Below are 10673 nucleotides of genomic sequence, written 5' to 3' on the forward strand. Positions count from 1 at the left end.
TTAGTCATAGGCCCACCAATTCAATGAAAGAGGAAAAGAGCATGCATGACCCTAGCGTGCTGGCATCCTGTTGTCCTTTATAGCTAAGGTCAGACTGTTTCTCCTTTTGCCTCATGTTGGCTCCTCTTAGTGGACTAAGATTGGCAAATCTGAGGCTACAGATTGTGCTATGAGTGAGCAACTGCAATTGCACAACATTTTCTTTGGCTAATATTTCAGTTTGTTGAGTCAGTGACCTGACAAGTAGCTACAGCCCATGAAACAGCATTTTCTGACTCAGTGCATGTGAGAAAGAAGTAGTAGCTAAAGGTTCAGCACAGTAGACACTGTTGGCACAGCCTTCTGACTCCACAGCATTGTTCTAGGATCTAGATTCCTCTCTACTTAACTCAGTGACATTGCCTCCTATAAATTCTATGTAAATCTCAGACCCTCAGTAACATGTCCCAAGACACATGACAAACAACACTTGGTATTCAGTTTTCTCCAGCGCTGTGAAAGTGTCCCACCAGGAAACAATAAGGGCTTTTAGCCTACTAATTCATGAGCAATTTGATGCCTCTTACGTGGTAAGTGCAAGTTGAGAAATGAATTTCCTGCTGCTAAAATTCCAACACTTTAGAAACTCTTCAGTGAACAAATAAAAGTTTATTCTTTGCAGTAATAATGGAAACAAAGACTTTGATAAAACCAAACAACTGAAATGTCTTGATAAATGCCTGCAGAGTTGGCTAGGTTTCTAAACCATTAAATAATGAGTTTATCTCTTCTTACAGTTTTTCAAGAATCCATTGAAAAATCAAGATAGGAAAGAGTATGATTCTTTGTTTTTCCTAGTCATGCTCCATTGCTCTATGTTATCATAAAAGGACTTTAATTCAAGTGTTATTCCGTCAATTGCCCAAGAAGTCATATTTGAAAGAAATAAATGCTTATATATGCATGCTTACATGTCCCATCTGGAAGTCTTAACCTTTAAAACTGTACTCCAGCCCCTTCCCCAAATGTCCTTTCCCAACTCCTTATGCAATTACTGGATTCAAAGCACAACAGTGTAAAAGCTGTGAGAAGAAAAATATATAAATTGAAAGAAAACTTTTTTTTTCAGAAAGATAATTAAATTCAAAGTAACAGTAACTACTTGTTTTCAACTTCAGCTCTTCAACTATTTCTCCTAGAATTTTTTTCCAAATCTCTTACTCCAAGTCGAACACTCCATTTCATTTTTCTCTTTCATGATTATGTATTTTAACTCATAGGTACACTCTTTAACACAGGGGCTATCCCTGAGACCCATCCCACAGCCTGAGAAGGGCTTGGCACTCTCCTTGTCAGATAGCCTGTTGCCTCCTCAGCTACACTGTGAGCTCCTTGATAGAAAGAATTGTGTTATCTGTGGCTCTCAGAGCCCTATTCAGATACGTGATGCATAACATGTGCTTGTAGAGTTGGTAAACTGAATATATGTGGAGCCCCCAGAACTGTGTTCCCATTGAGGATGACAGGAAACAGATCAATCCTTGTCCCACATGGCCTAAATCTTAGTCTGACAAATAGCTGGAAATAATTACAAAAATATAAGATGGGAATGACTTGGGAGTCCAGAGTGGTGTCTGAACCCTAGTCACTGCCTTGGGCACACATTTCTCATACTACTGCAATGTCACAGTTGTTGACTTCCGGTTCACTCAGTTGGTCATCTCCTTAAAGTTGGTTAAGGAACCTCATATCCTTCATTCTACTGTTTTCTTCTACCAGAAGTCCCCTTTGCTCAGGACTTCTAGTGGTTCCCTCCTTTTAACCTCAGTATCAGCCCTTTATCCCTAACTCTTTGCCTGCCAAATGACATAGGAGCACAGGATGAGAGGGAGCTTTCTTGGAGGTAAGTAGTACCTGCAAGGTAATCAGATCTTTCATACTACTCAGATCTTGTGGCCATATCATGTGTGATTATGTTACAAGAGTATCTGTTCCGCTTATCATTTCATGCTGTATGAACTCAATCTCAGGAAGAAAAAGAAAGAATTTTAAAGGCTCATCCTGCTACTGATGAGTTTTGTTACAGAATGTTGCCTCTGAGATGCCTAACGCCATGCAGGAGAGAAAGCAGGCAAATTAAAACATATGCCTCAAAGCTCCACTGGGAGATGGGAAGTTCAGCTCTCTATGGCTCCATAGTGAAAGAGATCAGAAGCAACACCTCTCTGGACCACCAGGACTTCAGAGTTGCTTGCTCATAACCAGACAACTTGTGAAGGCTTCTGCAAAATTTTATGGTGAAGGCTGAAGAGAAAAGACACTTAGCATATCTTTCACAGTGTTCTCTACTGCAGTCTCACCTCTCACCATGGATTTCTTTATTCCGTTTTTTTCAAAAATTGTAAGATATGTCACATTCACCAAAAAAGTGAAAAGAACACATATCTGGCTGGGTGCTGTGGTTCACACCTCTAATCCCAGCATTTTGGGAGGCCGAGGAGGGTGGATCATCTGAGGTCAAGAGTTCAAGACCAGCCTGTTCAACATGGTGAAACCCCGTCTCTACTAAAAACACAAAAATTAACCGGACATGGTGGCACATGCCTGTAAATCCCAGCTACTTGGGAGGCTGAGGCAGGAGAATCACTTGAACTCAGGAGGTAGAGGTTGCAATGAGCAGAGATCACTCCATTACACTCCAGCCTGGGCAACAAGAGCGAGTCTCTGTCTCAAAAAAAAAAAAAAAGAAAGAAAAGAAAAAAAAAGAAAGGAAAGGAAAGAACACATAGCTATAGTTTAAAACCATTATTATAAATGTGAAACACATATAAATGGCAAGTGTTCATATGTGTGACAACCACTCAGATAAAGAAATAACACATTACCAACATTCTCAAAACCCTCTTCCATATTTCACCTCTTCCTGTTTCCTTTGAGTAATCACCTCCTGATTTTTTCCATAGTCATTCCTTTGCCTTTCTTTATACCTTTACTTTCTGTGTATGCATTTCTAAACAATCCAACTTCCTTTGCCTGGTTTTGTGCTTCACATAAGTGAAATCATACTTTTTGTATTTTTTGTGCCTTACTTCATTTGCTCCACAGTATGTTTGTGTAATTCATCCATGATACTCCATGCAGTCATAAGTGGTTTATTTTCTTTGCCATTAGGGATTAAGAGCAGAGACTCTAGAGCCAGACTTCTCAGGTTTAAATCTCACCTCTATTATCATTCAGATGTGTAACCTTGTGCAAATTATTTCCATCTTTCTGTACTTTAGTTTTAATTTACCTGGAGCTGATTGTGGGGTATGGTGTAAGTTAGGGGTCTTAGGTAGACCTCCCTTGGAAGATCTCTGAGATGGTGATTTGTAAACATGTGGTTTATTGGAGCATGAACATGGGAACGATATCTGAAAAAAGATGAGGGGGCAGATCTGGGCAGAGGAGAAACTTGAATGGTGAAACATATGCAGCAGAGGCCCCAGCAGGTCCCCTAGGAGCTTTCAGCTTGTCTCAAATTGATAGAATTTGTATCCCCACATCAGTCAGTCTCTGGATGTGAGCTGCCTTCAGGGAGGGACCACAGCCTTCAGCAAGGCAGCTCCTGTAGGCCAAGGGCAATTCCTGAGGAGTGATTCAGCTGCAACCTGTCAATTAGCAATATTGCAGCTGGAACAATTAGTGTCACCATTCTGAAGGGGAAAACTGGGAAGGGCACCACAGCATCCGAGACAGGGTCCAATTTGATTTTTTCCCGTACAGATACTCGATTGTCCCAGCACCTTTTTCCACATTATATAATGCTACCTCTTTCGTATCAAATGCCCATACAGTAGTCTATTTCTGAGGCTATTAAAAGTTATGTTTCCCGCCAGACCCAGTGGCTCACGCCTGTAATCCCAGCACTTTGAGAGGCCCACATGGGTGGATCACGAGGTCAGGAGATGGAGACCATCCTGGCTAACACGGTGAAATCCCGTCTCTACTAAAACTACAAAAAAAAAATTAGCCGGACGTGGTGGTGGGCGCCCGTAGCACCAGCTACTTGCTACTTGGGAGGCTGAGGCAGGAGAATGGCATGACTCAGGAGGGGGAGCTTGCAGTGAGCCAAGATCACGCCACTGCACTCCAGCCTGGGCAACAGAGTGAGACTCTGCCTCAAAAAAAAAAAAAAAAAAAAAAAAAAAAAAAAAAAAGTTTCCTTCGTCAATTATATGATTAAAACAAATTGATATCAACATGTATATGAGAAAATTACCCAATGGAACAAAGAACAAAGAAAGAGGACTTGATATATTAGACATCAAGAGTTGCTGTAATTATCGCTTTTTTCACAATCTCTTTCCTTCCTTTTCTTGTACATGAAGTGTCCTCACCTGTCTTGTTCACCAGGGATGCAGAATTCTTCTGTGAATTCTTCAAGACTAAGCTGAAACATGATTTCCTCTCAGAAGCTGTCGTTGGCCCCAGGTCCTTCGTCCTCTGTCATTCTTCAGAATTGAGTGCTTTGTCATAATCTGCCGGTTCAAGCCTTGAGTAACATCCTATAGCTGTGTGATCTTGGACTATCTTATTTAAACAACAAACTTCATAATTTTCTGTAAAAATTCAAATTAACCCTTTTTCCTCTCTTCAGCGCAGGGCACACACAATTTGTGCGCTCTCTTTCTGCTGCTCCCCAGCTCTGAGATACAGCTGACACCATGGGTTTCGGAGACCTGAAAAGCCCCGCCGGCCTCCAGGTGCTCAACAATTACCTGGTGGACAAGAGCTACATCGAGGGGTATGTGCCATCACAAGCAGATGTGGCAGTATTTGAAGCCGTGTCTGGCCCACCACCTGCCAACTTGTGTCATGCCCTACGTTGGTATAATCGCATCAAGTCTTACGAAAAGGAAAAGGCCAGCCTGCCAGGAGTGAAGAAAGCTTTGGGTAAGTATGGTCCTGCCAATGTGGAAGACACTACAGGAAGTGGAGCTACAGATAGTAAAAATGATGATGATATTGATCTCTTTGGATCTGATGAGGAGGAGGAAAGTGAAGAAGCGAAGAGGCTAAGGGAAGAACGTCTTGCACAATATGAATCAAAGAAAGCCAAAAAACCTGCACTTGTTGCCAAGTCTTCCATCTTACTAGATGTGAAACCTTGGGATGATGAAACAGATATGGCAAAATTAGAGGAGTGTGTCAGAAGCATTCAGGCAGACAGCTTAGTCTAGGGCTCATCTAAACTAGTTCCAGTGGGATATGGAATTAAGAAACTTCAAATACAGTGTGTAGTTGAAGATGATAAAGTTGGAACAGATATGCTGGAGGAGCAGATCACTGCTTTTGAGGACTACGTGCAGTCCATGGATGTGGTTGCTTTCAACAAGATCTAAAATCCATCCTGGATCATGGCATTTAAATAAAAGCTTGAAAGATTAAAAAAAAATTCAAATTAAATTGTTAACTATTACCACTTAGCTCTATACTATAGCTCAAATTATTTTTATTTGCCATTACAGACAATGAGTTTCTTCAGTGCAGCGATCATGGACCATTCAGCTCTGGATCCCTATCACTTGGCACAGTTTTATCATATGGGTATGACTGAGATTGACGATGGTAAGGCTCATAATCAAGAATACAAGTAGTACATTGGCTCACTGGAAAGAATGGTCAGACGTTCATATACAAGTCACTTATTTCTGAAAATAAAGCCATAATATTGAATAATGTAGCTTCAAGTCAGGATGTTAGCGATTCTTTTCTTAATTCAAAGTTCCCATTTTCCACCTACTCTTTTCTCTAAGTAAAGGATGCCCCCACTCACCAACTTCAATGCCCTACACAGAACCGCAGATTTCCCTGTAGGCTGGGGAAAACAGATAAACTGAAGGAGAACGAGAAGCAGGAGGAGGAGAGGAAAGAACAAGAAGACAAAGAAGGGGAAGAGGAGGGAAAAAAAGGAAATGAGGAAAGGATGGAGAGAAGGAAAAGAAGGAGAAGGAGGAGAAAGAGTGGAGAAAAGAAAAGAAGGAGAAAACTATCACCATATAATATTTAGGCATACCTTTCCCTTTTTAAGGTTCTAAACAGGATATTACATAATATTCCAATCTGAAATCTTTGGAGTATTTTTCAAAACATCTAAGATTTCCTGAGGAGAAAGAATCAGTCCCAGAATTGACGTTACCTGTCTAGAGAGTGTGCCACTAGAACAATGAGCAAGTATGCCCTCCCCAAAAAATAAATAAATAAATAAATCTGCGTTTACTGTGGAAGCTCAGGAAGTAAGTTTTGGGCAGTTTTTTGTTTTGTTTTGTTTTTGAGATGAAGTTTTGCTCTGTCACCCAGTAACAGAGCTCAGTGATGTTAGCTCAGTGCAACCTCTGCCTCCCAGGCTCAAGTGATTCTCCTGCCTCAGCCTCCCAAGTAGCTAGGATTACAGGTGCCCGCCACCATGCCTGGCTAATTTTTGTATTTTTAGTAGAGATGTTTTCCCCATGTTGACCAGGCTGGTCTTGAACTCCTGACCTCAAGTGATCCACCTGCCTCGGCCTCCCAAAGTGCTGGGATTACAGGTGTGAGCCACTGTGCCCAGCCTTGGACGGTTTTAAAATAATTACTTGATCTTGCTTCCAAGCATTGATCATTCAGAAATACTGAGGTCTACTTTAAAAAAAATCAAAAATAAAAAAAATTTAAAAAATTAAAAAATTCAATTTATTCTGCTTTAGAATTTTTATTTTAACAAACAGGAAGCTAAAATACTGGACTGCTATTATAATGAATGTGTGAACTATACTGGCCTATACTCAGGAATGGAAAACCAAATATCGTATGTTCTCACTTATAAGTGAAAGCTAAGCTATGGGTTTGCAAAGGCATAGTGAGTGATATAATGGACTTTGGAGACTCAGAGCAGAGAGGGTTAGAGGAAGGTGAGGGATAAAATAACTGCATCTTAAGTATAATGTATACCACTTGGGTGATGAATGCACTAAAATCTCAAACTTTACCACTATGTGATTCATCCATGTAATCAAAAGCTACTTGTACCCTAAAAGCTATTGAAATTTTAAAAAATAAAACATATAGCCAATATCTAAAAAATATAGTACAGAGTTGGAGAAACTCAAGAGCCCATCTCTGAGTCTGTTCACAAGGTCAAAAAGAGTTTTTCCATTTGTTATAAGTCTTACGTTGTGAGCCCCACGAATTAGGTGGTTTATTTTTCCCTGAACCATGTTTGTCTTCACTGAAAGCACCATTAAATGGAGATTCTGGCCCAACTCAGTGAAGCAGAAATGTGCTTCCTCCTTTGGAGCTTAATCACCTGAGTAGCTGTTATTGTAGGTGATCGTATGACACAGCTCAGAATCTCAGTAATTTTAGTAGGTCAGTAGGGCATTAGAGAAGTAGGTCATTCTGGCCACAGTCCTGCCAGAATAGGCCTTTGGAATTTGCTATTGTTTTCTTCCAGGAACAAGCAATAGGGTATACTGTTAGCCCTGCCATGTGTAACTGGATGCCACAGTAAGTTTTAGTGGCAAAGCTCTATTTAGATAAGATATTGCCCTACCGAGGGAAATTACAGCATTAAGCATGAGAATTTCAGGGTGTGCTGCATTTGTTACTCTCCTTCAGCACATGACTAAATGAATAGCAGGCAGGTTAGGGCCAAAGCTCAGATCAGCATGGAGATGGCCTTTCCAGGCTTGGGGAGGATGCTTTGTGGAGTCATTACCTTACATTTCGTGCTCCCTGCCTGCTTTGTACTCTCTTTCCCTAGGGAGCTCTAAATTTATTGGGTCTAAAGCAGAATATGTCTAAAGGCTAGCATTTTATTTTTTTATAAAAGCCTAAAGTAATTGAGAAGGTTATCACAGCAATTTTGGAGTGGAAAGGATAAAGAGAAGAGTATCTTTGAGTGGAAAGAGACCTGAGAAGGAAAGAGAAGGTACATTATCCAGGACGAAGAAATACATAAGGCCAGGCACAGTGGCTCACACCTGTAATCCCAACACTTTGGGAGACCAAGGCAGTGGATCACGAGGTCAGGAGTTTGAGACCAGCCTGACTAACATGGTGAAACACCATCTCTACTAAAAATACAAAAAAATTAGTGGTGGCACACACCTGTAATCCCAGCTACTCAGGAGGCTGAAGCAGGAGAATTGCTTGAACCCAGGAGGCAGAGGTTGCAGTGAGCTGAGATCGCACCATTGCACTCCAGCCTGGGCAACAGAGTGGGACTCCATCACAAAAAAAGAAATAAATAAAAGAAAAAAGAAAAGAAATACATAAACATATGACTTTCTTCTCAGAATGAGGACCCTGGACCTCTCCTGTCAGGTCCCCAAAGAGGTGACAGGATTCTGGGGAAATGGTTGTATTTTATACATAGGAAAGTTAGACCCAAGATTGGAGTTTTCAACTTGGCAAAAATTTCTGAACCCCAGCTATGGTCTCCTGATCTGTGTTCCATGCTTGGGCTTTCTGTGCTCCAAACATGCAGCTCTGCAATTCAATGGACAGTGTGGGTTTGGAAAATGGGTCTTTTAGGAATAGCAAGACCAGGGGGACATTCTCCAAATGTTTTTTATGATTTTGTTTGTTTGATTTTTTGCACATTTCCTGGAACCTTAGAAGTGTCTAGGTGATAGAAAGCAAGGAGTCCATTAAAGACTGAAATGAAATATCCCATAGCTCTGGCGGAATCGGGAGTAAGGGTAAAATTTAATATCATTTGAATATGTAAAAGGAATGTGAATTTTCCCATATACTTAATATTTTAATGTAAAACTCATATTCATCACACAAACCTTGTAGATACAAAAAAGGCCTTGACTCAAAAGCAACAAGTGTTTGAGAGGCAGTAGATAAAAGATGGACTTCTTATTAAAGGCAGGTTGGGAGCCCAGAATTGTAAACTTATGGTATTGATTTTGCTATGGGTCTTGATCTTAAATATAACAGGTATACAGCAGAGCAAATGACCACTTCTTATCTCATAAGAGCCTCATCTGTTATTCCGTGTGCTTTTATGACTCAGAAACACAAGATAAGACAAATTGTCTGCATAAAAATGTGTCATGAAAGGGTTGAACTCCAGATACATATGTGTAAACAAAGCTCTATGTACAATCCAAAGATTTATAAGCCTTAAGAAATGACGCATTTATGTAAAATAATGTTGATTTAATTAAAATTTTATCACCAAAAAAATGTGAATAGCTATTAGTAATATGTATAAATAATATTTGACCTGCAGGATTCTGAGAGTGCAAAACTGTCCTTCAAAACACAAAGCATTAAACAGGGTGCATACATATCACAAAGTTAGTAGAAACTGGAAATTTGCCATTTTTCTAGTATTTTAAAAATTGGACAAAATTCACTTGGAGTGGATTCCTGAAAACGACCATATGGAATCTGGAAACAATGAATGCAAAAAAGTAAAAAAAAAAAAAAAAAAAAAAAAAAAAAAAAAAATCCCCTGCAACTGTTACAGTAAAAAAAAAAAAAGAAAAAAAAATCTATTGGACCATTGATGATAGCAAGAAACACCTAGAATTTCACCTTCAAAATCTCCATGTTGAGTCATTTATTTAACAAGGTAAAAGTGTTTATAATCCATTGTTCCTCTACCTTTTCACTGTCCTTTATGTCCTCATGTTCTCACTTTGCTCCTAAGCAGCTTAGCTTCCATGGTCCTTCAATTTAATCTTTCCCTTGCCCCGTTTCCTTTGATTAAGTTTTCCACCAAAGTCCTAATTACAAGTAAATTCAACTGCACATTGGTCTCCTGAATATGAGTGGAGAAAAACATAAAACCATGCTAACTGGTGTCTCTTTAAATTTGTGACCACTAATCTCAAGGAGCTCCTTGGAAAACTCTTCTACTCTCTATTACTTCAACACTGCTTTTGTACTTTCTCACACAGCCTAGAGTCCTCGCTTCCTATTTCACTTAACAAAATAAGCAATCAGAAAAGAAATTTCATCCACCCACCACCACCACTCTACCAATATGCCAGTATCTGAACCAACTTCTATACCTTCTGCTACAGTGAATCAACTACTATGCCCCTTTCTAAGGTCAATTCCTTTAAATCTATGGGATTTCTTTCACTTTCAGCTATTCAAGGTTATCACTGCAGAGCTGACCCTCTCTCTTCTGTTTCATTAACTTTTCTCTCGTCAGAGCTATGCTGTCCAATTCACTAACCACTAACTCATGTGATTATTTAAATTCAAATGGCCTACAATTAAATAAAATTTAAAATTCAGTTTCTCAGTTATACTAGCCACATTTCAAGTGCTCAGTAACCACATGTGACCGGTGGCTACTCTATAGGATAGCATGGACATGAGTGATAGAACATTTCTAACTCACAGAGAGTTCTGTTGGATAGCGCTCTTCTGGAAGATTATTCCCATCTATCCACAATGTTCTGTAATCTCACATCTTAAAAAAATCATAAATAAAAACTAAAAACTCTCTGGGCCTCTTCCTCCTCTACTACCACTTGCAACACAGTTCTTCAAAAGAGAGTCTACACTTAGTGTCTTAGCTTTTGTTCCTCTTTTGAACTTACTTCATTAAGGCTTTCATCCTTATTACCGCATAAAAACAGTTCTTGTCAAAGTCAGCAAAGATGTGTTGCTAATGACAATTGTCAATATCATTTCTCATCTTAACC

The 10673-nt window shown here is 39.7% G+C and overlaps 1 pseudogene; it reads left to right on the plus strand.

The window, feature by feature from the left end:
* Window positions 1–1763: 1763 nt before the first annotated feature.
* Window positions 1764–5416, plus strand: LOC104658872 (annotated as a pseudogene).
* Window positions 5417–10673: the final 5257 nt, after the last annotated feature.

Source organism: Rhinopithecus roxellana, chromosome 2 (assembly GCF_007565055.1).
Source record: "Rhinopithecus roxellana isolate Shanxi Qingling chromosome 2, ASM756505v1, whole genome shotgun sequence".
Taxonomy (NCBI): domain Eukaryota; kingdom Metazoa; phylum Chordata; class Mammalia; order Primates; family Cercopithecidae; genus Rhinopithecus; species Rhinopithecus roxellana.